The 26,571-nt window shown below is 48.2% G+C and overlaps 1 protein-coding gene across 3 annotated transcripts in view; it reads left to right on the top strand.

Annotated features, from left to right (window-relative positions):
• The first annotated feature begins 4,658 nt into the window (after nt 1-4,658).
• Nucleotides 4,659-26,571, top strand: part of kdm4b (lysine (K)-specific demethylase 4B) — a 594,368-nt gene continuing 572,455 nt past the window's right edge. For all 3 annotated transcript variants that reach the window (XM_086004915.1, XM_086004916.1, XM_086004917.1), the window contains exon 1: nt 4,659-4,850. The gene's annotated coding sequence lies outside the window, so the exon portion shown is untranslated. The remainder of the gene's footprint in view (nt 4,851-26,571) is intronic.

The raw sequence follows: 26,571 nt of genomic DNA, 5'->3' as shown, positions 1-26,571 counted from the left end.
TTGCTTCAGTATTTATCAGGGAAACAGATCAGGTGGACATGACATTGGATGATATAAATGAGATATCTACATTTAAAATAAAGAGAAATATTAAATAAACTAATCGCACTCAAAGAGGATAAACCCCATTGGTGTGGACAGATTACATCCATGCATTTTAAAAGAATCTAGGGGAGAGATAGCAGACTCACTACTACACATTTAATAATTCATTAAGAAAAAAGTTAAAGTGTAAGAGGACTGGCGGATAGCTAACTTAACACTTATATTTAAGAAGGGAGATAGAACATGTCCAGGGAACTATAGACCAGTCAGTTTAACATCGGTGGTAGGAAAAATAATGGAATCCTTACTAAAGGAGAAAATAGAAGAACATTTAGAAACCAAAAATATTATAATGACTAGTCAACATGGATTTCAAAAGGGAAAGTCTTTCTTGACCAACCTCATTGAATTTTTTGAAGAGGTAACAGAGAGTAGACAAGGGTACTGTAGTAGATATAATTTATCTAGATTTTCAAAAGGCCTTTGATTATACCACATAATAGACTAATGAATACGGAGTCAGGGGACAAGTAGCAGAATGGATAGCTAGCTAGCTTCAAGACAGAAAGTAAAGGGTAGCTATTCTGAGTGGCAGAAGGTGGGAAGTGGTGTTCCACAAGGATCAGTGCTAGAACCAATGTTCACAATTTATATTAACGATTTAGACTTTGGAATCAAAAACACAATTTCTAAATATACAGATGAGCTGAAATTGGGGGGGGGGATGGTGGTTGTCAATGCTGAGGAGGACTGCAACAAATTACAAAAAGACATGAATAAACTTACAGAATGGGCATATAATTGTCAAATGAATTTCAATACAGATAAATGTGAAGTAATAGAGTCATAACGGCACAGAAGGAGGCCATTCAGCCCATCGAGTCTGTGCTGGCTCTCTGTAGAGCAATCCAGTCAGTCCCATTCCCCCGCTCTCACCCCGTAGCCCTGCAAGTTTATTTCCCTCAAGTGGCTTTCCAGTCTCCCCTTGAAAACATTTATGTCTCCGCCTCCACCACTTCCGTCGGCAGCGAGTTCCAGGTCCTCACCACTCGCTGCGTAAAAACGTTTTCCCTCACATCCTCCCTGTATCGCTTGCCCAAAACCTTAAATCTGTGTCCCCTAGTCCTTGTACCATCAACTAGCGGGAACAACCTTTCCCCGTCTAGCCTATCCAAACCTGTCATAATCTTGTACACCTCTATCAAATTACCCCTCAACCTCCTTTGCTCTAATGAAAACACATTCGGCTTCTCCAACCTGTCCTTGTAGCTAAGATCCCCCATCTCCAGAACCATTCTGGTAAATCTCTTCTGCACCCCCTCAAGGGCCTTCACATCTTTCCTAAAGTGTGGTGACCAGAACTAGATGCAATACTCCAGTTGTGGCCGAACCAGCTCTTTATAAAGGTTCAACATAACATTTTGATAAGAAAAATAGGAAGGTCACATATTACTTGGAAAACAAAAATCTAAATGGGGTAGAAGAGCAAAGGGATCTCGGAGTACAAATACACAAATCACTATAAGTAGCGACGCAAGTTAGCAAGGCCATAAAAAAAGGCAAACCATTTGTTTCTAGAGGGATAAAATTGAAATGTAGAGAAGTTATGCTAAATTTGTATCAAACCTTGGTTGGATCACACTTGGAGTACTGCGCGCAATTCTGGTTGCTATATTATAGAAAGGATATAGAGGCACGAGAGAGGGTGCAAAAATGATTTACAAGGATGATACCAGAAATACGAGGGTATACCTATTAGGAAAGGATGAACAGGCTGGGTCTCTTTTCTCTTGGAAAAAAAAGGCTGAGGGGTGACCTAATAGAGGTCTTTAAAATTATTAACGGTTTTGATAGATGAGACTCAGTGAGAGTGTTTCCACTTATGGGGAAGAGGTAATCAATACAAAATAGTCACCAAGAAATCAAATAGGGAATTCAGCAGAAACTTCTTTACCCAGAGAGTGGTGAAAATGTGGAAGTCGCTACCAGAGGGAGTGGTTGAAGCGAATATTTTAGATACATTTAAGGGGAGGCTAGAAAAGCATATGAGTGAGAAGGGAATAGAGAGCTATGCTGATAGAGTTAGATTAGGAAAAATGGGATGAAGCTCGAGCGGAGCATAAACGCTGGTTGGGCTGAATGCCCTGTTTCTGTGCTGTATACCCTACGTAATCCCCCTATATAATCTCTAAAAAATGTTTTTTTGAAAAATAATTTAAACCTGTGTCAAAGGTGTCTGGTGCCTTGGATCTTTCCTAATCTCTTCCATCTACAAATCCTTCTTGTTTTCCCCCCCTATTTTGTGTCCTTAGTCTGCTGCAAATTTAGTGTCTCTGTAATTCTCTTCATCTATGTGTGCAGATCAATGAGTGATATTTGAAAGAGGGGAAGCGATCCTCGCGTACTGCTTGGTAAAACTGGTCTATTCTGTGATGCTAAAGCCAGAGTGTAAATGAGAGAAATGTAATAAGTCTTCATTAATGCAGTCATGTCTCTACATACAGTACTAGCATTGAGTATTTCTGGAATATTTAATGAGCATTAGAATCTTTTAAGCTACTTGTAATATTGTTGATGGCCCAAATGAGTATTGGACAGCTTCATGTAATCCAGCATAATGGGCAGATATGCAGATGGAGAGAGAGGATAGTGCTACATTGAATAGAAAGAAAGGGAATCTAAAAGAAAAACAAATTGTGTTAGTGATTGAAATTGTGTGCAAGTTGCAGAATTACGAAAATTAGTCAGGTGAACAAATGAAACACCATGAAGTAAACCAAACCAAGAATCACAATGAAAAGAAGTGAGACAAAGTCTATAATGTCTTAAATTAAATCTTTAAGTTAAATGGGGTAGAAGAGCAAATGGATCTGGGAGTACAAATTCAAAAATCACTAAAAGTTGCGATGCAGGTTAACAAGGCCATAACAAAAGCAAACCAAGCACTAAGCTTTATTTCTAGAGGGATAGAATTGAAAAGTAGAGAAGTTATGCTAAACTTAAGAGTACTGTGTACGGTTCTGGTCGCCATCTTATAAAAAGGATATAAAGGCACTGGCAAGCGTGCAAAAAAGATTTACAAGGATGATACCAGAACTGCAAGGTTATACCTATCAACAACAACTTGCATTTATATATAGCGCCTTTAACATAGCAAAACATCCCAAGGCACTTCACAGGAGCGTTATCATACAAAATTTGATATCAAGCCACATAAGGAGATATTAGGACAGGTGACCAGAAGCTCAGACAAAGAAGTGGGTTTTAAAGAGCATCTTAAAGGATGAGAGGTTTATGGAGGGAATTCCAGAGTTTGGGGCCTAGGTAGCTGAAAGCACAGCTGCCAATGATGGAGTGAAGAAAATTGGTGGTATGGAAGAGACCAGAGTTGGAGGAGCGCCGAGATTATGGTGGGTTATAGGGTTGGAAGAGCTTTAAAAGATGGGAAGAGGCCAAGCTATGGAGGGAATTGAAAATGTGAGAATTTTGAAATCGAGGCATTGCTGGACAGGGAGTCAATGTGAGCACAGGAGTAATGGGTGAAGTGGACTTGGTGCAAGTTAGGATATGGGCAGCAGAGTTTTGGATGAGCTCAAGTTTAGAGAGAGTCCAAGTTGGGAAGTTGGATAGAAGAGCATTGGAATAGTCAAGTCTAGAGGTAACAATGGCATGGATGAGGGTTTCTGCAGCAGACGAGCTGAGGTGGGGCAGAGATGGGGATGTTATGGAGATGGGGGTAAGTGGTCTTGGTGATGGAGTGGATATGGGGTTGGAAGCTCAGCTTGGTCAAATAGGACACTGGTGATAAACTCCTCTGTTCTTCTATAAAATAGTGCCATGGGATCTTTTACATCCACCTGCGAGAGCAGTCAGGGCCTTGTATAAAGAAAAAGTAATTACTTCTTGAATTGATAACCTGAGGCCATCTTCACAAGAGATCGTAATACACATTGTTAATCAACATGTAATGGAAAAAATGGTAAGCATCAAAAGGTATTTATTTTTATAATAAACTATTGATGGCAATGGAAGGCGTTGGTAATACAGGATTAATTATGAAGCTCCATGTGCATCTCTCACAGAGTGCCTCCAACTGCTCCATTAACCTGTCAAGCCCTGAAGGTGTGGCTCTGGGGTTAGATGATGGGTCGTACGAGGAACCAATCGCATTGACGGTGACCATTACGACCTTCCTGATTGGCCGCAATGACTCGTCTCCACCAATCACAGCAGCCCAAGGGGCGGAGCCTTGCTCATCTTGGCGGAATGATATCTTGCTACAGTACAAGTGCTCCTGCGTCCTTTGGTAAACGTGAACATCACTAAGCATTTCCCATGAAAAAAAGTATCAATATCATTAAAGGTAATTCATTAAAACAATTGCGCTGGGTAAAGATCGCTGGAGTTTGAAGGGACCGGCAGGGAGAGATGCTGCACTACTTTTTCAGGGCGGACTGGTTTGAGAGCCGTGCAGCAGCCGCTTTCCTCACGTATCCTCCGCGCCTGCAACCGAACCTGCTGCCGGAAGCGCCTGCGCAGAGTGGGCGGGCCCCTGACTGTGATCGACCGGGCGCTTATCCAATGGCAGGGTCACACATCCTGTCAATCAAACCGAACCACCAGTAGGGAAAGGCGGCGGAGGCGGGAGCTTGGTGTCGGCAGATTAGGTTGACTCTGAGGTTTCGTTTAATGTCTTTTGCGCTTTGGTGCTTGTTTCCCACTTCCACCCCCTCCCGATTCCTCCCTTTCCCTTCCTGGAAGCCAGCACTTTGCTGCCGGAGTGAGCGGTCAGCCAGCCCCTGCGGGTGAGTAGGGCCCCTGCAGGCCTACGGTCTGTGAGCTTTGAGGCGTGCGTCCGAGGCGGTTTAAATGAGCCCGTGAGGATGGGGGCGAGAGCCCGGCTGAGGTTAGGCCTAGAGAGGTGGCAATAGGATCCCCTCAGAGAGTGTGTGGGTCAGTGAGAGCCAGGGCAGCGGAGCCCTGTGTCACCAACTGTCAGTGGGAGGGGATGGAGCCCCCTACCCAGCATCTTGTAACTTGCACACCCACATCATTGCTATCATTATCTGTATTTTATTTAATGGGGATTTTTTTTGTTGGGGGGGGTCTGTCTTCACCTCATTATTTACTATTGTCAACACAGTCAGCCAGGAATCTGGGATAAAACCAGAAAATGCTAGAAATACGGATCAGGCCCATCAGCAGCTGAAAACAGAAAATGCCGGTTTTCACTGGATCCCACTGGACCCATCGTAAGTCCGTGAAGGATCTACACCCAAAATGATAACTTCCCCAGCTTTTCAGATGTTAAGATTTTGGGCGAAGGGTTTACACCCTAAATCTTAACTGGTCCTTTTTTTTCTCTAGCAATTGATCTGTGTATTTCCAGCATTTTCTGGCCATGTCAGATTTCCAATATTTTCTTTTTTGTCTTTAACTTTTCTTGAGGTAGGCGGTGCAATTGGTTTCCAAAACCAGTGTTGACACTTGAGAAACGTTGATTTTCTTTTGTCCTGGGTGATTTGATGAAGCTCTTGTCAGTCATGCGTTACATGATTACAATGATTCAGGCAGTAGCCAAAAAGCTGGGGGGAAAAAGTAGGAGGGTAGAAGAGTGGCATTGTGACCTGAACTTGGCAAGATGTGGAATAAAGATAACAATTGAAGTGAGTAATGCAAGTCCCAAGACTAAGAATTTGTTAAATTGATAATTTGGATGAAACAAAAGCAGCATAGTTGTGCAATAGATGTAAGTTTTAGTGTTAAACTTGTGGGCTTGGCCTGTAAGTTGCATGTCTGTTGTCATTTCTGACAAGCCTGTGTTCCCAGTAAAGGATCCAAGCTCAACTGTGCTCTGCTGGGTTAGTTGCAAATGGATAACTTTTTGGAACTGGCGTCTGGCTCGAAGTGATTCAAATGGAACGTAGGTTGGTTACAAAACGTGAGTTAATGTGTTATGGCAGGAACATGTTACAATTTGACCTGTGTAAAACAATGTGAAAGATGTACCATGAGGTTAAAAAAACAGGCTGAGTATTAAATGTGAATGTTAATAAAAAAGGATTATTTGTAAAACTTTTCCTGTTACTGTCATTGTTGCCTATCTTGGGATTGTTGTTGTCACTAGGGTTTCAGTACAACATAATGGTGACCATGTGAAATGTCTGTGCTGTATCCACTTGAACTGTGGAAAAATGCCCAGCAATGCAAATATAGGTGTTCTCTTTCCTAGTATGTTTTCCAAGCATTTTAAACCCTTTAATGCTGGGGTGTGGTACTGGGAGTGGTAGCAACGGATGCGAAGAATTAAGAGTATAATACAAGAAGGCTCTTTGCACATTAAAATGTATTAACTGAACTGTGATGTTTTTTTTCCCTGTACAATATTGTACTAATATGCTTAGTAAGCCTGGTGGTAACATTCGTTTTATTGCGTCTGTGGCTGGTATGCATGACAGTTGTGATTTACAATTTAAAAGTAGTGGGATACAGGCTTATGTGCCCCATACTAATGTGTTTCCGGTCCATTGCTGTGGGGCGATGTGGTGCAGCAGCCACAAAAAGAAAATTGGAAGGAGGGTTTTAATGACTGGTATCAGTTGCCTATTTTTCCTCTCTGATGTGGATATTATGGGGAAACCTATGGGGGGACAGGCAGTGTTGACTGCGCCAATTTTTTTAATATACAAAGTACTTTATTTTGTGTCTCGCTGTAGTCTGCTGCCCTCCCCCCCGCCCCAGTTCTGAGTACCCTTTGTACTCAAGTAAAAATGCTGGCAATTAGGTAAGGTCTCCTAGTGTCATTGTAATCGGTTGGCTGACGAACTTAATCTCTAGATAATAAATTTAGGTTGTTATCAGGAATTACATGACCCACAATATTACAGCACAGCTCTATCTTTGATTTTGTGTCTCTATATAATAAGTGTTCTTTATTCTTTGCTCTTTGTACAAAAAATGCTGCGATTCTGAATGCAAGGTTTTAGCCACTGAAACTGTTTTAGCAGCTTTTCAGTCTTGATAATATGGATTTAAAACTGTTGATCAAAAATGGTCACTTAGTTCCCTTGATGTGGCACTCAGCTATACAGACCTGGAAGGTGCCAGGTTTGATCCTTGTTTAAACTGAGAGTTTTGATCTCCGCTGTGGTGACAGTGGTGGGTCTGCTGCAATTGACTTCACAACTAAGGGTTAGGAAAGGGAAAAAACAACCACGGTTCCCATTTCTGATTGTTGACACTTGCTGAAGATTCTGATCTGTGAATGTTAGGGCAGGGCTGGGCTTAGCTCAGTGTACTGCCTTCCAATCACAAGAACAACAGCTTATATTTGCATTTGTATAGCATCTTTAACGTAGGAAAACATCGAAAAGCACTTCACAGAACCGTAATCGGACACAAATTGACCGTGGCAAAGAAGGAGGTATTCGGAGGGGTGAATAAAAGCTTGCTCATGGGTAGGTTTTAAAGAGTGTCTTAAAGGAGGAGAGTGAGGCGGAGAGGTTTAGGGAGAGAATTCCAAAGCTCGGAGCCTAGATGCCTGAAGGCATGGTTGTCTATGGCGGGGGAAGAAAGTGGGGAATGCACAAGAGGCCCGAGTTTGAGGAATCAAGATTTCTCGGAGGGTTGTAGGGCTGGAGGAAGTTAAAGATAGGATGGGGAGAGGCCATGAAGTTATTTGAACTTGAGAATTTTAAATTTGAGGTATTCAGGGACCAGGAGCTAATGTAAATCAGTGGGCACAGGTGTGATGGGTGAATGGAACTTAGTGCGAGTTAGGATACAGCTGCAGAGTTTTGAATGAGTTTAAGCTTATGGAGGATGGGAGGCCAGCCAGGCAAGTATTCGAATAGTCAAGTCTGGAGGTGGATGGATGAGAGTTTCAGCAGATATGGGCTGAGGCAGGAGCAGAGACAGACGATGTAATAGAGGTAGATGTAGGCAGCCCTTGGGATGGAGAGGTTATGTCATCGGAAGCTCAACTTGGGGTCAAATACAACACACAGGTTGCGAATAGTGTAGTTCTACCTGAGACAGTGGCCAGAGAAAGGGATGGAATTGATGAACGAATGGAGTTTGTGTGGGAAGAGGTGGGTGGTGGGTAGATGAAGACAATGATGTTGGTCTTCCCAATGTTTAAAATGTTTTGAACATAATGTACAGGTCTGAAAATGACAATTGCAGTCTGTCAGGCTGGCCCCAGTCTGAAAAAAATGCACTATTTTTCTCTCATTTCTGTATAACTTTTCAAGGTTTTCCCCAGTTTTGATCTCTTTGATGCAGCGAAACTTCAATGGAAAAGAGTTCATCTCAGAAATTTTATAGAAAGTTAAAGTGATGTTTTGAGAGGTGTTTTGTTTTGATACATTTGCAGATATTCCTCAGTCTGGCTTTCTGTTCTGGAGGGATTTTCCCCAGTTGTGTTTTGATTGTGTTTGTTATCTATGTACAACAATTTGCTATGGACTAGATGTTGGTACTTTAGTATTGTTAAGTGTTGTAGTTTTGTTTGTAAAATCTCTTTTTATGGGCTGTTTGCAAGCTTTATTATATAGTGTTTTTTGTCTTGAAAATTTTAAGTGGTACACTGATGTTTGTGGGTCACTGTGTCAAACCTGGCTCAGCTGGTCTGTATTAGATGTCGACAGTGGCATGTGCTCCATCTTATCTGTTAAAGAACTGCAGTTCCAGTTGGTTCTTGCCCAGATACTTATCAGTTTTATGCAGAGAAGATTATTTGCCTTCTGCTTAAAATCTGGATAAACTAATGCTAAAATCATAAATACTATAGGTATGTAATTCCATTAAGAATATAAATTTGATGCTAAATTTAAATGTGAAATACTGTCTTGATTTAACCTACATATCAATTTATTTAACTTTTTAAATTAGATGATTTTGCAAAATTGAAAACCAGGGAATCATTAAGGTCTCAAAATTTAGTATCATGCCAGGAGACAGCCTTTTACAGGGGAGGAGGAGGGGGGGGAGGGGAGTGGGTGAGGGAGGGGGGGAGGGGAGTGGGTGAGGAGGGGGAGGGGAGTGGGTGAGGGAGGGGGGGAGGGGAGTGGGTGAGGAGGGGGGAGGGGAGTGGGTGAGGGAGGGGGGGAGGGGAGTGGGTGAGGAGGGGGGAGTGGGTGAGGGAGGGGGAGGGGAGTGGGTGAGGGAGGGGGGGAGGGGAGTGGGTGAGGGAGGGGGGAGGGGAGTGGGGGGGGAAGGGGAGGGAGTGGGGAGGGAGGGGGAGGGGAGTGGGGGGGGAGGGGAGTGGGGGGGGGAGGGGAGTGGGGGGGGAAGGGGAGGGGAGGGGGGGGAAGGGGAGGGAAGGGGAGGGGAGTGGGGGGAAGGGGAGGGGGGGAAGGGAGGGGAGTGGGGGGGAGGGGAGGGGGGGAAGGGGAGGGGAGTGGGGGGGAGGGGAGTGGGGGGGAGGGGAGGGGGGGAAGTGGGGGGGAGGGGAGGGGGGGAAGTGGGGGGGAGGGGAGTGGGGGGGAGGGGAGTGGGGGGGAGGGGAGTGGGGGGGGAAGGGAAGGGGAGTGGGAGGGGAAGGGGAGGGGAAGGGGAGGGGAGTGGGGGGGGGAAGGGGAGTGGGGGGAGAAGGGGAGGGGAGTGGGAGGGGAGTGGGGGGGGAAGGGGAGTGGGGGGGGAAGGGGAGGGGAGTGGGTGGGGTGGGTGGGGAGGGGGAGGGGAGTGTGGGTGGGGAGGGGGGTGGGTGGGGAGGGGGAGGGGAGTGTGGGAGTGGGTGGGGTGGGGGTGGGGGGGGAGTGGGAGGGGAGTGGGTGGGGGTGGGGAGTGGGAGGGGAGTGGGTGGGGGGGGGGGAGGGGGGGAGGGGAGTGGGTGGGGTGGGGGGGAGGTGGGGGGAGTGGGTGGGGGGGGGGGAGGGGGGGAGGGGAGTGGGTGGGGTGGGGGGGAGGTGGGGGGAGTGGGTGGGGGGGGAGAGGTGGGGGGAGGGGTGTGGGGGTGAGGGGGGGGGGAGGTGAGGGGGGGAGAGGTGTGGGGGGGTGGGGGAGTGAGGGGGGTGGGGGTGAGGGTGGGGGAGTGAGGGGGGTGGGGGTGAGGGGAGTGGGTGGGGGAGGGGTGGGGAGGGGAGTGGGTGGGGTGGGGGGGGAGGGGAGTGGGAGGGGAGTGGGTGGGGGGGGGGGAGGGGAGTGGGGGGGGGGGAGGGGAGTGGGAGGGAGGGGAGGGGAGTGGGTGGGGGGGAGGTGGGGGGAGTGGGTGGGGGGGGAGAGGTGGGGGGGAGGGGAGGGGGGAGGGGAGTGGGTGGGGGGGAGGTGGGGGGAGTGGGTGGGGGGGGAGAGGTGGGGGGGGAGGGGTGTGGGGGTGAGGGGGGAGAGGGGGTGGGGGTGAGGGTGGGGGAGTGAGGGGAGTGAGGGGGGTGGGGGTGAGGGGGGGGGAGGTGTGGGGGAGAGGGGGGTGGGGGAGAGGGGGAGGGGGGGGAGGGTGGGGTGGTGGGAGGGGGGGGTGGTGGAGGGGGTGGGGGGTGGTGGAGGGAGGGTGGGGGGTGGTGGAGGGAGGGTGGGTGGGTGGTGGAGGGAGGGGAGGGGGGGTGGTGGAGGGAGGGGGGGGTAGTGGGTGGTGAAGGGGGGGAGGGGGGGAGGGGAAGGGGGGGAGAGCGAGAGACTGGGGGGAAGGAGAGAGCGAGAGACTGTGGGGAAGGAGAGAGAGAGTAAGCTACATAAAATAAACCAGACATACAGATGGGCCCCAGACAGTGGAGATAAATTCATCACAGCACTAAATTCACCTGATCTCACAAGTAAAATTTCAAAATTTAAAGAAAATCTATATGAGATCACCAGAGATGGTGTAAACATGGCCATAGAGGATATAAATATGATCTTCCATGAGGCAGCTGTAAAAGCCGACCTTGTGAAACAGAAGAGGAAGCGTCACAAAAGACAAAATAAAAATAAGAAATGGTTTGACCACGAATGCAAAAATGCCAGAAAAGACCTGAGAAAAATATCAAACCAAAAGCATCGGCAACCAAACAATCCGGACCTACGTACTAGATACAATGAAACCCTCAAAAGATATAAACACACCATTAGGAACAAAACACAAAACTATACCCACAAAATACTCGAAGAAATTGAAAACTCCACCAATCCAAAACAATTCTGGGAAATGTGGAATAACCTGAGTACAACACAATTGCAAGCATTACCAATCCAAGATGGCGACATCTGGAGAACACATTTTGAAAACCTCTACAAAGACATCCCAATAAACGAAACAAACCCAAGTCAACATCAGGTCACAGAAAAACTCCACACATTAGAAGCAACAATTAAAGACAACCAAAACCCTCTAGACTCCCCAATCACATGGAAAGAACTGGCCACAAAAACAAAATCTCTCCACCTAAAGAAAGCCTGTGGCCCAGACAACATCAAAAATGAAATGCTCAAGTTCAGCAATATGGAGATGCAGGGTGCGGTACTCAAATTATTCAACATCATATTACGTTCAGGCTGTTTTCCCGATATCTGGTGCCAAGGACTAATCTCCCCCATATATAAAAGCGGAAACAAATCAGACCCAAATAACTACCGCGGCATCTGTGTCAACAGTTGTCTAGGGAAGTTATTCTGCAGTATTCTAAATAGTAGATTACTTGATTTTCTTAACAAACATAATATCCTCAGAAAAAACCAAATAGGCTTTCTTCCAAAACACCGCACCGCCGACCATATCTATACCCTTCACACCCTCATTGAAAAACATAAACACCAAACAAAAAATGGGAAAATATTCGCCTGTTTCATCGACTTCAAGAAAGCCTTTGACTCTATATGGCACGAAGGGCTCTATTATAAACTTCTTCAGTGTGGAATAGGGGGCAAAGTCTATGACCTTATTAAATCAATGTATCTGAAAAACAAATGCGGGGTCAAAATTGGAGACAAACGCACCGATTTCTTCACCCAGAGAAGAGGCGTCCGGCAGGGCTGCAATTTGAGCCCGACCCTGTTCAACAGATACATAAATGAATTAGCAGACATGCTGGAGCAAAGCGAGTCACCAGGTCTCCGTCTCCTTGATGGAGAAGTGAAATCCCTGTTCTATGCGGACGACCTGGTTCTGCTGTCTCCCACAGAACAGGGATTACAGCAACAACTAGACCTACTCGACAAATACTGCCAAAATTGGGCTCTAACAGTAAATCTAAAGAAAACCAACTTCATGATTTTTCAAAAAAGGCCCAGATGTCAGGAAAACAAATACCAGTTTACCCTCAGTGATACCACTATAGGACACACTATGAGCTACACCTACCTTGGTCTAACTATTACAGCATCAGGGAGCTTCAGCATAGCAGTGAATGCACTAAAAGAAAAAGCCCGAAGAGCCCTATATGCAATAAAAAGAAAATTCTACAACATCCAAATCCCAATCAAAATCTGGCTCAAAATATTTGACAGCATAATCCTGCCCATTGCACTGTACGGTAGTGAAGTATGGGGCCCGCTAAATCACCAAAGCTACACTAAATGGGAAAAACACACAATAGAAGCCCTACATGCAGAATTCTGCCGAAGCATCCTTCGCACCCAAAGAAAAACGCCAACAAATGCATGCAGAGCCGAACTAGGCAGATACCCACTGATAATAAACATCCAAAAACGAGCACTAAACTTCCTAAATCACCTCAAATCTAGCTCCCCAGACACCCTTCATTTCAAAGCCTTTCAGACCCAAGAGCTAAACCCAGAAAAGAGTCCCCTGAGTCAGCTGCTACTGAAACTAAGTACTCAGCCGGACCCTGACCAGCCCCAGACCAACACAGCCGTCCAAACACCAATCCGAGTGAACCAAATCATTAAACAATGCAAAGAAACCTACCTGGAACATTGGAACAAAATAACCGAAAGCCAAAGCAGATTAGAATGTTACCGGGCCCTAAAAAGAGAATATAAACTGGCAGACTACCTCACGACCATCAGAGACACAAAACAGAGACAGACCCTCACCAGGTACAGACTAAGCGACCACCAACTGGAAATTGAAAAAGGCAGATACAAGAAATCCTGGCAGCCTAGAGAGAATAGAATATGCGATCAATGTCTGGCCGGCGAGGTTGAAACAGAAATGCATTTCCTCCTAAAATGCGAAAAATTCAACACATCAAGAAACATATTATTCAACAAGCTAAGCCAAACAACCCCAGATTTCAAGGAATTGGATGACCTGTCAAAATTGAGATTAGTCCTGGGAGAAGGAGACAGACCATACCTTGGGGCCAAATATGTAACAACATGTCACAACCTGAGGACTGTTTAAAAGTAAGACTGTTTAAAATTAATATTGAACGTACCAAATGAAGTAGAAAGACTGTTTAAAATTAATATTGTTTAAAAGTAATATTGTATGTACCCAACAAATGTCAAATCGATTGACACCTACAGAATGTTGGAAAACTGTACCTTTTTGCTATGTAAGCTTTGGCAATATGGTTCTCTGTAAACTTTCATGCCAATAAAGCATTTGAATTGGAATTGGACTGGGGGGAAGGAGAGAGAGAGACTGGGGGGAAGGAGAGATCGAGAGAGACTGGGGGGAAGGAGAGATCGAGAGAGACTGGGGGGAAGGAGAGAGCGAGAGAGAGAGAGACTGGGGGAAGGAGGGAAGGAGAGAGCGAGAGAGAGAGAGACTGGGGGAAGGAGAGCGAGAGAGCGCGAGAGACTGTGGGGAAGGAGAGAGCGAGAGACTGTGGGGAAGGAGAGAGCGAGAGACTGGGGGGAAGGAGAGAGAGAGAGACTGGGGGGAAGGAGAGAGAGAGAGAGAGAGACTGGGGGGAAGGAGAGATCGAGAGAGACTGGGGGGAAGCGGAGAGCGAGAGAGACTGGGGGGAAGGAGAGAGCGAGAGAGACTGGGGGGAAGGAGAGAGAGAAAGACGGGGGAAGGAGAGAGCGAGAGAGACTGGGGGGAAGGAGAGAGCGAGAGAGACTGGGGGGAAGGAGAGCGCGAGAGAGACTGGGGGGGAAGGAGAGACCGAGAGAGACTGGGGGGAAGCAGAGAGCGAGAGAGACTGGGGGGAAGGAGAGAGCGAGAGAGACTGGGGGGAAAGAGAGAGAGAGACTGGGGGGAAGGAGAGAGAGAAAGACTGGGGGGAAGGAGAGAGCGAGAGAGACTGGGGGGAAGGAGAGAACGAGAGAGACTGGGGGGAAGCAGAGAGCGAGAGAGAGACTGGGGGGAAGGAGAGCGAGAGACTGGGGGGAAGGAGAGAGCGAGAGAGACTGGGGGGAAGGAGAGAGCGAGAGAGACTGGGGGGAAGGAGAGAGCGAGAGAGACTGGGGGGAAGGAGAGAGCGAGAGAGACTGGGGGGAAGGAGAGAGCGAGAGAGACTGGGGGGAAGGAGAGAGCGAGAGAGACTGGGGGGAAGGAGAGAGCGAGAGAGACTGGGGGGAAGGAGAGAGCGAGAGAGACTGGGGGGGAAGGAGAGAGCGAGAGACTGTGGGGAAGCAGAGAGCGAGAGACTGTGGGGAAGCAGAGAGCGAGAGACTGGGGAAGGAGAGAGCGAGAGACTGGGGAAGGAGAGATCGAGAGAGACTGGGGGGGGAAGCAGAGAGCGAGAGAGACTGGGGGGAAAGAGAGAGCGAGAGAGAGATTGGGGGGGAAGGAGAGAGCGAGACAGAGAGACTGGGGGGAAGGAGAGAGCGAGACAGAGAGACTGGGGGGAAGGAGAGAGAGAGAGAGAGAGACTGGGGGGAAGCAGAGAGCGAGAGAGACTGGGGGGAAAGAGAGCGAGAGAGAGACTGGGGGGAAGGAGAGAGCGAGAGAGACTGGGGGGAAGGAGAGAGCGAGAGAGACTGGGGGGAAGGAGAGAGCGAGAGAGACTGGGGGGAAGGAGAGAGCGAGAGAGACTGGGGGGAAGGAGAGAGCGAGAGAGACTGGGGGGAAGGAGAGAGCGAGAGAGACGGGGGGAAGGAGAGAGCGAGAGAGACTGGGGGGGAAGGAGAGAGCGAGAGAGACTGGGGGGGAAGGAGAGAGCGAGAGACTGGGGAAGGAGAGAGCGAGAGACTGTGGGGAAGCAGAGAGCGAGAGACTGGGGAAGCAGAGAGCGAGAGACTGGGGAAGGAGAGAGCGAGAGACTGGGGAAGGAGAGATCGAGAGAGACTGGGGGGAAAGAGAGAGCGAGAGAGAGATTGGGGGGAAGGAGAGAGCGAGACAGAGAGAGACTGGGGGGAAGGAGAGAGAGAGAGAGAGAGAGACTGGGGGGAAGGAGAGAGCGAGACAGAGAGAGACTGGGGGGAAGGAGAGAGAGAGAGAGAGAGACTGGGGGGAAGCAGAGAGCGAGAGAGACTGGGGGGAAAGAGAGCGAGAGAGAGACTGGGGGGAAGGAGAGAGCGCGAGAGACTGTGGGGAAGGAGAGAGCGAGAGAGACTGGGGGGAAGGAGAGAGAGAGAGAGAGACTGGGGGGAAGGAGAGAGAGAGAGAGAGACTGGGGGAGAAGGGGAGAGAGAGAGAGACTGGGGGGAAGGGGAGAGAGAGAGACTGGGGGGAAGGAGAGAGAGAGAGAGAGAGACTGGGGGGAAGGAGAGAGCGAGAGAGACTGGGGGGAAGCAGAGAGCGAGAGAGACTGGGGGGAAGGAGAGAGCGAGAGAGACTGGGGGGAAGGAGAGAGAGAGAGAGACTGGGGGGAAGGAGAGAGAGAGAGACTGGGGGGAAGGAGAGAGCGAGAGAGACTGGGGGGGAAGGAGAGAGCGAGAGAGACTGGGGGGAAGGAGAGAGCGAGAGACTGGGGAAGCAGAGAGCGAGAGACTGGGGAAGGAGAGAGCGAGAGACTGGGGAAGGAGAGAGCGAGAGACTGTGGGGAAGGAGAGATCGAGAGAGACTGGGGGGGAAGGAGAGAGAGACTGGGGGAAGGAGGGAAGGAGAGAGCGAGAGAGCGAGAGACTCTGGGGAAGGAGAGAGCGAGAGACTGGGGAAGGAGAGAGCGAGAGACTGGGGAAGGAGAGAGAGCGAGAGACTGGGGGAGAAGGGGAGAGAGAGAGAGACTGGGGGGAAGGGGAGAGAGAGAGAGACTGGGGGGAAGGAGAGATCGAGAGAGACTGGGGGGAAGCAGAGAGCGAGAGAGACTGGGGGGAAGGAGAGAGAGAGAGACTGGGGGAAGGAGAGAGAGAGAGACTGGGGGGAAGGAGAGAGAGAGAGACTGGGGGGAAGGAGAGAGAGAGAGAGAGAGACTGGGGGGAAGGAGAGAGAGAGAGAGACTGGGGGGAAGGAGAGAGAGAGAGAGAGACTGGGGGGAAAGAGAGAGAGAGAGACTGGGGAAGCAGAGAGCGAGAGACTGGGGAAGGAGAGAGCGAGAGACTGTGGGGAAGGAGAGATCGAGAGAGACTGGGGGAAGCAGAGAGCGAGAGAGACTGGGGGAAAGAGAGAGCGAGAGACTGTGGGGAAGCAGAGAGCGAGAGACTGGGGAAGGAGAGAGCGAGAGACTGGGGAAGGAGAGAGCGAGAGAGACTGGGGGAAGCAGAGAGCGAGAGAGACTGGGGGGAAAGAGAGAGCGAGAGAGAGATTGGGGGGAAGGAGAGAGCGAGACCGAGAGACTGGGGGGAAGGAGGAGAGCGAGAGACTGGGGGGAAGGAGAGAGCGAGAGACTGTGGGGAAGGAGAGAGCGAGAGACTGTGGGGAAGGAGAGAGCGAGAGACTGTGGGGAAGGAGAGAGCGAGAGACTGTGGGGAAGGAGAGAGCGAGAGACTGTGGGGAAGGAGAGAGCGAGAGACTGGGGAAGGAGAGAGCGAGAGACTGTGGGGAAGGAGAGAGCGAGAGACTGGGGAAGGAGAGAGCGAGAGACTGTGGGGAAGGAGAGAGCGAGAGACTGTGGGGAAGGAGAGAGCGACAGAGACTGGGGGGAAGCAGAGAGCGAGAGAGACTGGGGGGAAAGAGAGAGCGAGAGAGAGAGACTGGGGGGAAGGAGAGAGAGAGACTGGGGGGGAAGGAGAGAGAGAGAGACTGGGGGGAAGGAGAGAGCGAGAGAGAGAGAGACTGGGGGGGAAGGAGAGAGCGAGAGACTGGGGAAGGAGAGAGCGAGAGACTGTGGGGAAGGAGAGAGCGAGAGACTGGGGAAGGAGAGAGCGAGAGACTGTGGGGAAGGAGAGAGCGAGAGACTGGGGAAGGAGAGAGCGAGAGACTGTGGGGAAGGAGAGAGCGAGAGACTGTGGGGAAGGAGAGAGCGAGAGACTGTGGGGAAGGAGAGAGCGAGAGACTGTGGGGAAGGAGAGAGCGAGAGACTGTGGGGAAGGAGAGAGCGACAGAGACTGGGGGGAAGCAGAGAGCGAGAGAGACTGGGGGGAAAGAGAGAGCGAGAGAGAGACTGGGGGGAAGGAGAGAGAGAGACTGGGGGGGAAGGAGAGAGAGAGAGAGACTGGGGGGAAGGAGAGAGAGAGAGAGAGACTGGGGGGAAGGAGAGAGCGAGAGAGAGAGAGACTGGGGGGGAAGGAGAGAGAGAGAGAGACTGGGGGGGAAGGAGAGGGAGAGACAGAGACAGAGAGAGAGGGAAGGTGAGAGTGAGGGAAGGGGCTGGACTCAGAGCCCGGTGGGTGAAGGGCGGCCTCCATAAACAGCTATTTTAGCATGTTTTACATATAGGAACAGGAGTAGGCCATTCAGCCATGAGCGCCTGTTCCGCCATTCAGTAAGATCATGGCTGATCTGTAACTTAATCCATCTACCCGTCTTGGTTCTGTAACACTTAATACCCTTGCCTAACAAAAGTCCATCAGTTTCAGATTTAAAATTTTCAATTGTCCTAGCCTCAACAGATTTTTGGGGTGGGGCGAGAGTGCTAGATTTCCATTACCCCTTGCATGAGGAAGTGCTTCCTGACATCACCCCTGAATGGCTGCCTTCTAATTTTAAGGTTATGCCCCCTTGTTATGGACTCTCCCACCAGAGGAAATAGTTTCTCTACCCTATCAACTCCATTAATCATCTTAACCACCTCAATTAGATCCCCCCCTTAATCTTCTTTACTCAAGGGAATATAAGCCTAGTCTATGCAACCTGTCCTCATAATTTAATCTTTTTAGCCCTGGTATCATCCTGGTGAATCTGCGCTGCCCCCCCTCCAAGGCCACTATAACCTTCCTGAGGTGCGGTGTCCTGCACTGAACGCAGTGCACTAAATGGGACCTCACCAGAGCTTTGTATAACTGTAACATAACAGCCACCCCTTTGTATTCCAGTCCCCTTGAGATAAAAGCCAACATTTCTTTAGCTTTTTTAATTATTTTTTGTACCTCTTCTATAGCTTTTAGTGATTTCTGTATTTTGACCCCTAAATATCTCTATTCTTCCACAGTTCCTAGTTTCTTGTTATTTAGAAAATACTCTGATCTATCTTTCTTGGGTCCAAAGTGGATAACCTCACACTTTCTCACCTTGAACTCCATCTGCCACAGTATTGTTCACTCACTTAAAGAAAGACTTGCATTTATGTAGTGTCTTTCACGACCACCAGACGTCTCAAAGCGCTTTACAGCCAATAAAGTATATTTGAAGTGTAGTCACTGTTGTAATGTAGGAAACACGGCAGCCAATTTGCGCACAGCAAGGTCCCACAAACAGCAATGTGATAATGACCAGATAATCTGTTTTTAGTGATGATGATTGAGGGATAAATATTGACTAGGACACCGGGGATAACTCCCTTGCTCCTCTTCGAAATAGTGCCATGGGATCTTTTACGTCCACCTGAGAGCGCAGATGGGGCCTCGATTTGACAGTACCTCCAACAATGCAGCACTCCCTCAGTACTGCACTGGGGTGTCAACCTAGATTTTTGTGCTCAAGTCTCTGGAGTGGGACTTGAACGCACAACTTTCTGATTCAGGCGAGGGTGCTAACAACTGAGCCACTGGCTGACACTATTGTCAATAGGTTGCCTCCAATACCATGAGTTCTCATTTTTGTTAACTGTCTCTTATATGGAACCTTATTGAATGCCTTCTTGAAGTCCATATAAATAACACCCATAGACACTCCCATATCTATCATATTAGTTACCTCAAAAAATTCAACTCTGTTCGTTAGACATGACTTGCTCGTTACAAATCCATGCTGGATCTTTCTGATCAGTCACTCTGTCTGAGTGCTCAGTCACTCTGTCCCTAATAGATTCTAGTAACTTCCCCACAACAGACATTGGGCTAATAGGCCTATAATTATCTAATTTATCTCTTACCCTTCTTAAATAGTGGAGTGACACTGGCAATTTCTATTCCAAGGGGACAATTCCTGTATCGAGAGAGTTTTGTCCCAAGAATGCTGTATACATAAAGTAAACTATAGTACCCCTATTGCCCTGGTTTTTATTTTTTCACCCTCAATTTTCCCCCTCCTCTTGAACGTGCTGACTTTTGCTGGGGTACGAATCAACATGTAGTGGCAGCTCTCTGGTTTCCTGTCCAAATCCCTGTTCAGTTATGAGTCGAGACATTTGACCATAGCGGGCATCATAGCTGAGCCTGATCCTATCGCATCTGGATAAAGAGCAGGAGCAGGAACCTTGGCTGTTTTTTTTTCCTCTCTGTTCTCCTTAGGGCAGGAGAGCTGAGACCATTTCTATCACCCTAATTGCTATTCCGTCTGAGATTACCTAAACTAATATGGACTAGGATCGAATTTGATGACCTTCCTGGTCTGTATAGCTTTGTTGTACATTAGCCTGTACTTCACTCCACTAGTCCATCTAGGAAGCTTTTATAATTTCACATTAATTTTTCTTCTCCTTTGTCAAGTTTTTGAAATTCACAACTTCCAGGTTTTTTTTTGTTTTCAAATTTGTTTGAGCTACGCAGAGGAAGCCGAATTGGATAGCTGTGTGCTAAAGCGTGTACTTGACAAGAAAGGAAGTCACAAGGCAGTTCTTGAAGGTTTCCTGTGTGAACTATGTATTCTATAATTAAGCATTTTGTTGGCCCTATACCTTTTGAGGCACCTGGGTGCTTTACTTTCCTTATAGTCCTGTGGGGTGGCTTTTATCTCTTTAGAGATGTTTGCCTGCTATATTGAAGACTCCTGTAGGCAAGGATTTAGATTAAATATCTATAACAAGAAGAACTATTATGTAATTTGATGTGGAGATGCCGGTGTTGGACTGGGGTGGACAAATGTGAGAAGTCACACAATACCAGGTTATAGTCCAACAGCTATATTTGAAATCACAAGCTTTCGGCGCGCTGCTCCTTCGTCAGGTGAAGTGAAGAGATGCATATAGGCACAGCATATATAGTCAGAGAGTACTGCCAGATGATTACAGGTAATCTTTCTAACTGCCCTTTATCACACCTCGGCAGAGAGATAATCACAGCAATCAAAGGTGTGAATGGTGTCCAAACAGGTCAGTCAGGAAAACATTACATCAAAGAAGTGAGGTGGGGTCACAAGAGGGTCAAATGTTGCAGATGCTGGGGTCTGTATGGAAAAACACAAAAAAAAAAAAATTTTTTTCCCTGGAAATCACAGCAGGTCCTGCCACATCTGTTTAGAGAGAACAAGCTAACGACGACTCGAGTCTGGATGACTCTACGTCACGTGGGGTTACATGTAGCGTGACATGAACCCAAAATCCCGGTTGACTCATACAGACCCCAGCATCTGCAACATTTGACCCCTTGTGACCCCACCTCATTGTTCTTTGATGTAATGTTTTCCTGACTGACCTGTTTGGACACCATTCACACCTTTGATTGCTGTGATTATCTCTCTGCCGAGGTGTGATAAAGGGCAGTTAGAAAGATTACCTGTAATCATCTGGCAGTCTTCTCTGACTATATATGCTGTGCCTATATGCATCTCTTCACTTCACTTGACGAAGGAGCAGTGCTCGAAAACTTGTGATTTCAAATAAAGCTGTTGGACTATAACCTGGTGTTGTGTGACTTCTCACATTTGTCCACCCCAGTCCAACTCCGGCATCTCCACATCATGGCTACTATCAACACCACAAACTGCCGGCTCAAAGTGGAGAGGATCTCCCAAGAAGATCGCGCATATCGACACAGACATTAAGTTTCTACAGAGATGCAAGAAAGCAGACAAGATCCCGAAAGGACTACAGATCACGAACCCACTCAAGTCGACCTACAACACAGACTACGCTGAGAGACTCTGCCGTCATACCTCTCGCACACTCCTCAACCATCTCATACACCAGCTCTACAACAGACGCCGCAACCTCGAAACCAAGATAGAGTCCATGTTCTCAGCCTGTGCTCAGGACACAGCAGACCAGCTACGAGACACCGCCAAACAGACGAGGCAACGGAACTACGCTGCCTACATGCACACCAAGAACCGGAAGCTTGAGAAACTCGGCATCACCACCAGCAGCAACCAAGCTTCCCCCGGTACCACGGTTGAAACCACGGGGAAGTCCATCGTCAGCTTGTCCGACCACACCCTTCAACCAGACGAAATCGAAGTCCTCAGCCGAGGGCTCAATTTCTGCCCCACCACCAAAATAGACCCCATCAGTCTTGCGGCAGACACAGAGAAATTCATCAGGAGAATGAGGCTCCGGGAATTCTTCCACAAATCCCAAGATGTCAGCAGCGAACCCAATGAGACAATCAATGATCCGGAACAGCAGACAGAGGGATCCGCAGTGCAGCAACCGAAGAAGAAAGAGTCAAATTGGACCCCTCCGGAGGGTCGCTGCCCTAAGCTTTTCATCAGCCGCACTCACAAGACAGTCCAGAATGTCACCCGAGCACAACGCAGTGCCATCCACGCTCAAGAACAACCGCAACATCGTCATCAAACCAGCAGACAAAGGAGGAGCCATCGTCCTACAGAACAGAATTGTCTATTGCAAAGAAGCATGCCGACAACTGGACAACCAGGAACACTACAGACAGTTACCCGCAGACCTGACCAAAGAACACACCCGCCAACTCAACAGACTGATCCAGACCTTCAAAGCATCCTACGCGCTCTCATCCCACGTACTCCCCGCGTGGGAGACTTCTACTGCCTCCCAAAGATACACAAAGCCAACACACCCAGACATCCTATCGTATCGGGCAACGGAACCCTGTGTGAGAACCTCTCTGGATACGTCGAGGGCATCCTGAAACCCATCGTACAGGGAACCCCCAGCTTCTGTCGCGACACTACAGACTTCTTACAGAAACTCGGCACCCACGGACCAGTTGAACCAGGAACACTCCTCGCCACAATGGACGTCTCGGCACCCTACACCAGTATCCCCCACGATGACGGCATCGCTGCGACAGCCTCAGTACTCAACACCAAAAAACAGCCAATCTACAGACGCCATCCTACAACTCATCCGCTTCATCCTTGACCACAATGTCTTCACCTTCAACAACCAGTTCTTTACCCAAACACAAGGAACAGCCATGGGGACCAGATTCGCACCCCAATACGCCAACATCTTCATGCACCAGTTCGAGCAAGACTTCTTCGCTGCACAGGACCTCCAACCAACACTATACACCAGATACATCGATGACATTTTCTTCCTATGGACCCACGGCGAAGAATGACTGAAAAGACTACACGATAACATCAACAAGTTCCATCCCACCATCAAACTCACCATGGACTACTCCTCAGAATCGGTTTCATTCTTGGACACACGAATCTCCATCAAAGATGGACACCTCAGCACTTCACTCTCCCGCAAGCCCACGGACAACCTCACGATGCTCCACTTCTCCAGCTTCCACCCTAACCACGCTAAAGAAGCCATCCCCTATGGACAAGCCCTGCGAATACACAGGATCTGCTCAGACGAGTAGGAACGCGATGGACACCTACAGACGCTGAAAGACACCCTCGTAAGAACGGGATATGATGCTCGACTCGACGACCGACAGTTCCGACGGGCCACAGCGAAAAATCGCATAGACCTCCTCGGAAGACAAACACGGGACACAACCAACAGAGTACCCTTCGTCGTCCAGTACTTCCCCGGAGCGGAGAAACTACGCCATGTTCTTCGCAGCCTTCAACATGTCATCGATGACGACGAACACCTCGCTAAGGCCATCCCCACGCCTCCATTACTCGCTTTCAAACAGCTGCCTAACCTCAAACAGACCATCGTTCGCAGCAAATTACCCAGCTTTCAGGAGAACAGCGACCACGACACCACACAACCCTGCCACGGCAACCTCTGCAAGATATGCCAGATCATCAACACAGATACCATCATCACACGTGAGGACACCACCCACCAGGTACATGGTACATACTCGTGTGACTCGGCCAACGTTGTCTGCCTCATACGTTGCAGGAAAGGATGCCCTCCGGAGCATGGTACATCGGCGAGACCATGCAGACACTGCGACAACGGATGAACGGACACCGCACAACAATCGCCAGGCAGGAGTGTTCCCTCCCAGTTGGGGAACACTTCAGCAGTCAAGGACATTCAGCCTCCGATCTTCGGGTAAGCATTCTCCAAGGCGGCCTTCGAGACACACGACAGCGCAAAATCGTCAAGCAGAAACTGATAGCCAAGTTCCGCACTCATGAGGACGGCCTCAACCGGGATCTTGGGTTGATGTCACGCTACATGTAACCCCACGTGACGTAGAGTCATCCAGACTCGAGTCGTCGTTGGCTTGTTCTCTCTACACAGATGTGGCCGGACCTGCTGTGATTTCCAGCAAAAAAAAATTTTTGTTTTTGTTTTTCATACAGACCCCAGCATCTGCAACATTTGACCCCACCTCATTGTTCTTTGATGTAATGTTTTCCTGACTGACCTGTTTGGACACCATTCACACCTTTGATTGCTGTGATTATCTCTCTGCCGAGGTGTGATAAAGGGCAGTTAGAAAGATTACCTGTAATCATCTGGCAGTGCTCTCTGACTATATATGCTGTGCCTATATGCATCTCTTCACTTCACCTGATGAAGGAGCAGCGCTCCGAAAGCTTGTGATTTCAAATAAAGCTGTTGGACTATAACCTGGTGTTGTGACTTCTCACATAATGTAATTTATCCAGGAAGCTTTATCTCTCTGAATATTATTTCAGAATTCAGTTGTGTGATGTGGATAATGTAAGCACCATATTGATTTCAAATTCCATTAATTACAGCTGTGGTGTTTCTCTGTGAAGGTGAATATTTTAGAGTAGAATTGGGGCAGAAACATGCCATTCTAATATTTCTAAATGTGTTTCACCACAGGAGTGATGAATATTACTGTATGTTATGCTATTTTTCACAATATATATTAATGAACTAGATGTAATATCTCCAAATTTACAGACGACACAAAGCTGGGTGGGCGTGTGTGCTGTGAGGAGGATGCTGAGAATCTCCAGGATGATTTGGACAGGTTGGGTGATTGGGCAGAAGCATGGCAGATGCAATATAACGTGGATAAATGTGAGGTTATCCACTTTGGTAGCAAAAACAGGAAGGCAGATTATTATCTGAATAGCAATAGATTGGGAGAAGGGGAAGTGCAACGAGACCTGGGTGTCCTTGTGCACCAGTCACTGAAGGTAAGCATGCAGGTGCAGCAGGCGGTTAAGAAGGCAAATGGTATGTTGGCCTTCGTAGCGAGAGGGTTTGAGTACAGGAACAAGGATGTCTTGCTGCAGTTGTACAGGGCCTTTGCGAGACCACACCTTGAGTATTGTGTGCAGTTTTGGTCGCCTTATCTGAAGAAGGATGTTCTTGCCATGGAAGGAGTTCAGCGAAGATTCACCAGGCTGATACCTGGGATGGCAGGAAGGATGTATGAGGAGAGATTGGATCGATTGGGCTTGTACTCGCTGGAGTTTAGAAGGATGAGAGGGGATCTCATTGAAACTTATAAAATTCTGACAGGACTGGACAGACTAGATGCAGGAAGAAGGTTCCTGATGGTCGGGGAGTCCAGAACCAGGGGTCACAGTCTAAGGATAAGGGGTAGGCCATTTAGGACAGAAATGAGGAGGAATTTCTTCACCCAGAGAGTGGTGAACCTGTGGAATTCTCTACCACAGAAGGCAGTAGGGGCCAATTCATTAAATATATTCAAGAAGGAGTTGGATATATTTCTCAAGGCTAAAGGGATCAAGGGGTATGTGGAGAAAGCAGGGACCGGGTACTGAATTTGGATGATCAGCCATGATCGCATTGAATGGCGGAGCAGGCTCGAGGGGCCGAATGGCCTACTCCTGCTCCTATCTTCGATGTTTCTCTCCTCTAGTTGGATGTTTCTTACTGTTGGCTTGGTGATTTCAGCTTTTACCTCTGGCTTTGCTTGTTTATATCTTCTTCTCACTCAGTTTATTTTCGCAAGCAACAGTTCTTTGTTTTTTTACCATCCAATGAACCTATTTTGCCCAAGTACTGTATGTATTGGCAGCAACGTTCCCTATAAGCTGTGCAGCTCTCTGCCCGTACCAGTCTGGTGGGCAGCACCACAAAAAGCCTCTGTTTTGGTATATACTAGGAAATTAGAGGAGCATGCAACAAGGGTAATGTAATGAGTGTTTGGGAATTTAATCTTCATATAGACTGTGTAAAGTCTGTGGGTTGTATAGCGAAGTAATACACAGACTACAAGAGTAACTTAAACAGGACTTTACTATTCGAAGGTCAGGGCGAATCTGCCCAATAAATTCTGCCACAGCACTTATATACCGGTGTGGTCACCGTCGGTATTACAGTATACAGCAGCCAGGATAAAGTAGTGCCACACCTAAAATAGTTCTCTTAAAGGTGGACGGTTACATACAATAGTTCTCTTAAAGGTAGAACAGTTACATACACTACAATCCTCCCTTTTTAGCTTACAACATACTTATTCCCCATTAACATAACATCATAACATATCCAACTTCATGTTACAACAGTTCACAGAGGTAGTCTCTGCGGAAACAGTTCACAGATTCAGTCTCTGCGGGAAACAGTTCACAGATTCAGTCTCTGATCTTCTTGACTCGGTCCGGACCACGCCTCTGTGGTGTAGTCGGGTCACCTTGCTAGAGGGACTCATCCCATAGTCCTTCCCTAGACTTAACAGCTTTACTTCCATCACTTCTGAACCAGCATTGCTGACTTTTTAAAACAAACAAAAAACAGTTGGATTGCCTTGGGAAATATTCCTACTTTCCAACTGATTTGGCTCTGTTCGGGGGACCACGTGTGTGATCGGGTAGAGGTAATAATGGTTCAGATGGTTATCATCTTCTGCTTCGTCTTTTCCTTTTTTGCTTCTTGGAGACTCTTGGGGCTCCATTGTCAGCTGCCAGCTGTAACGCCACCATCTCCCTATGTTCCTTAGACTTTAAGTGATTCATCCTGATTTCGGCACTTTGGGAGTTCTCGGCACAAGCTGGGCAGACCAGGTCCTCGTAATATTCAGTGTCACTCAACAGATCATGGTAATATTCGGTGTCGTCCTGAGCTAGGCCCGCGAGAGGGTCTTCTATTTCCTCCTTACCCAGCTGGACGTTAGCCGACTTTTGTTCCCAATCCCGACATCTGTCCTGAAGAGACTTCATCATGCGTTCAGATTCATCCTGCTTTTTCTGGGCTTCCTGCAAGTCTTTTA

This window comes from Somniosus microcephalus, chromosome 13, assembly GCF_052327205.1.
Source record: "Somniosus microcephalus isolate GS21.2 chromosome 13, FLI_Smic_1.0, whole genome shotgun sequence".
In the NCBI taxonomy this organism is placed as follows: domain Eukaryota; kingdom Metazoa; phylum Chordata; class Chondrichthyes; order Squaliformes; family Somniosidae; genus Somniosus; species Somniosus microcephalus.
This window is presented reverse-complemented; position numbering and strand designations above follow the sequence as displayed.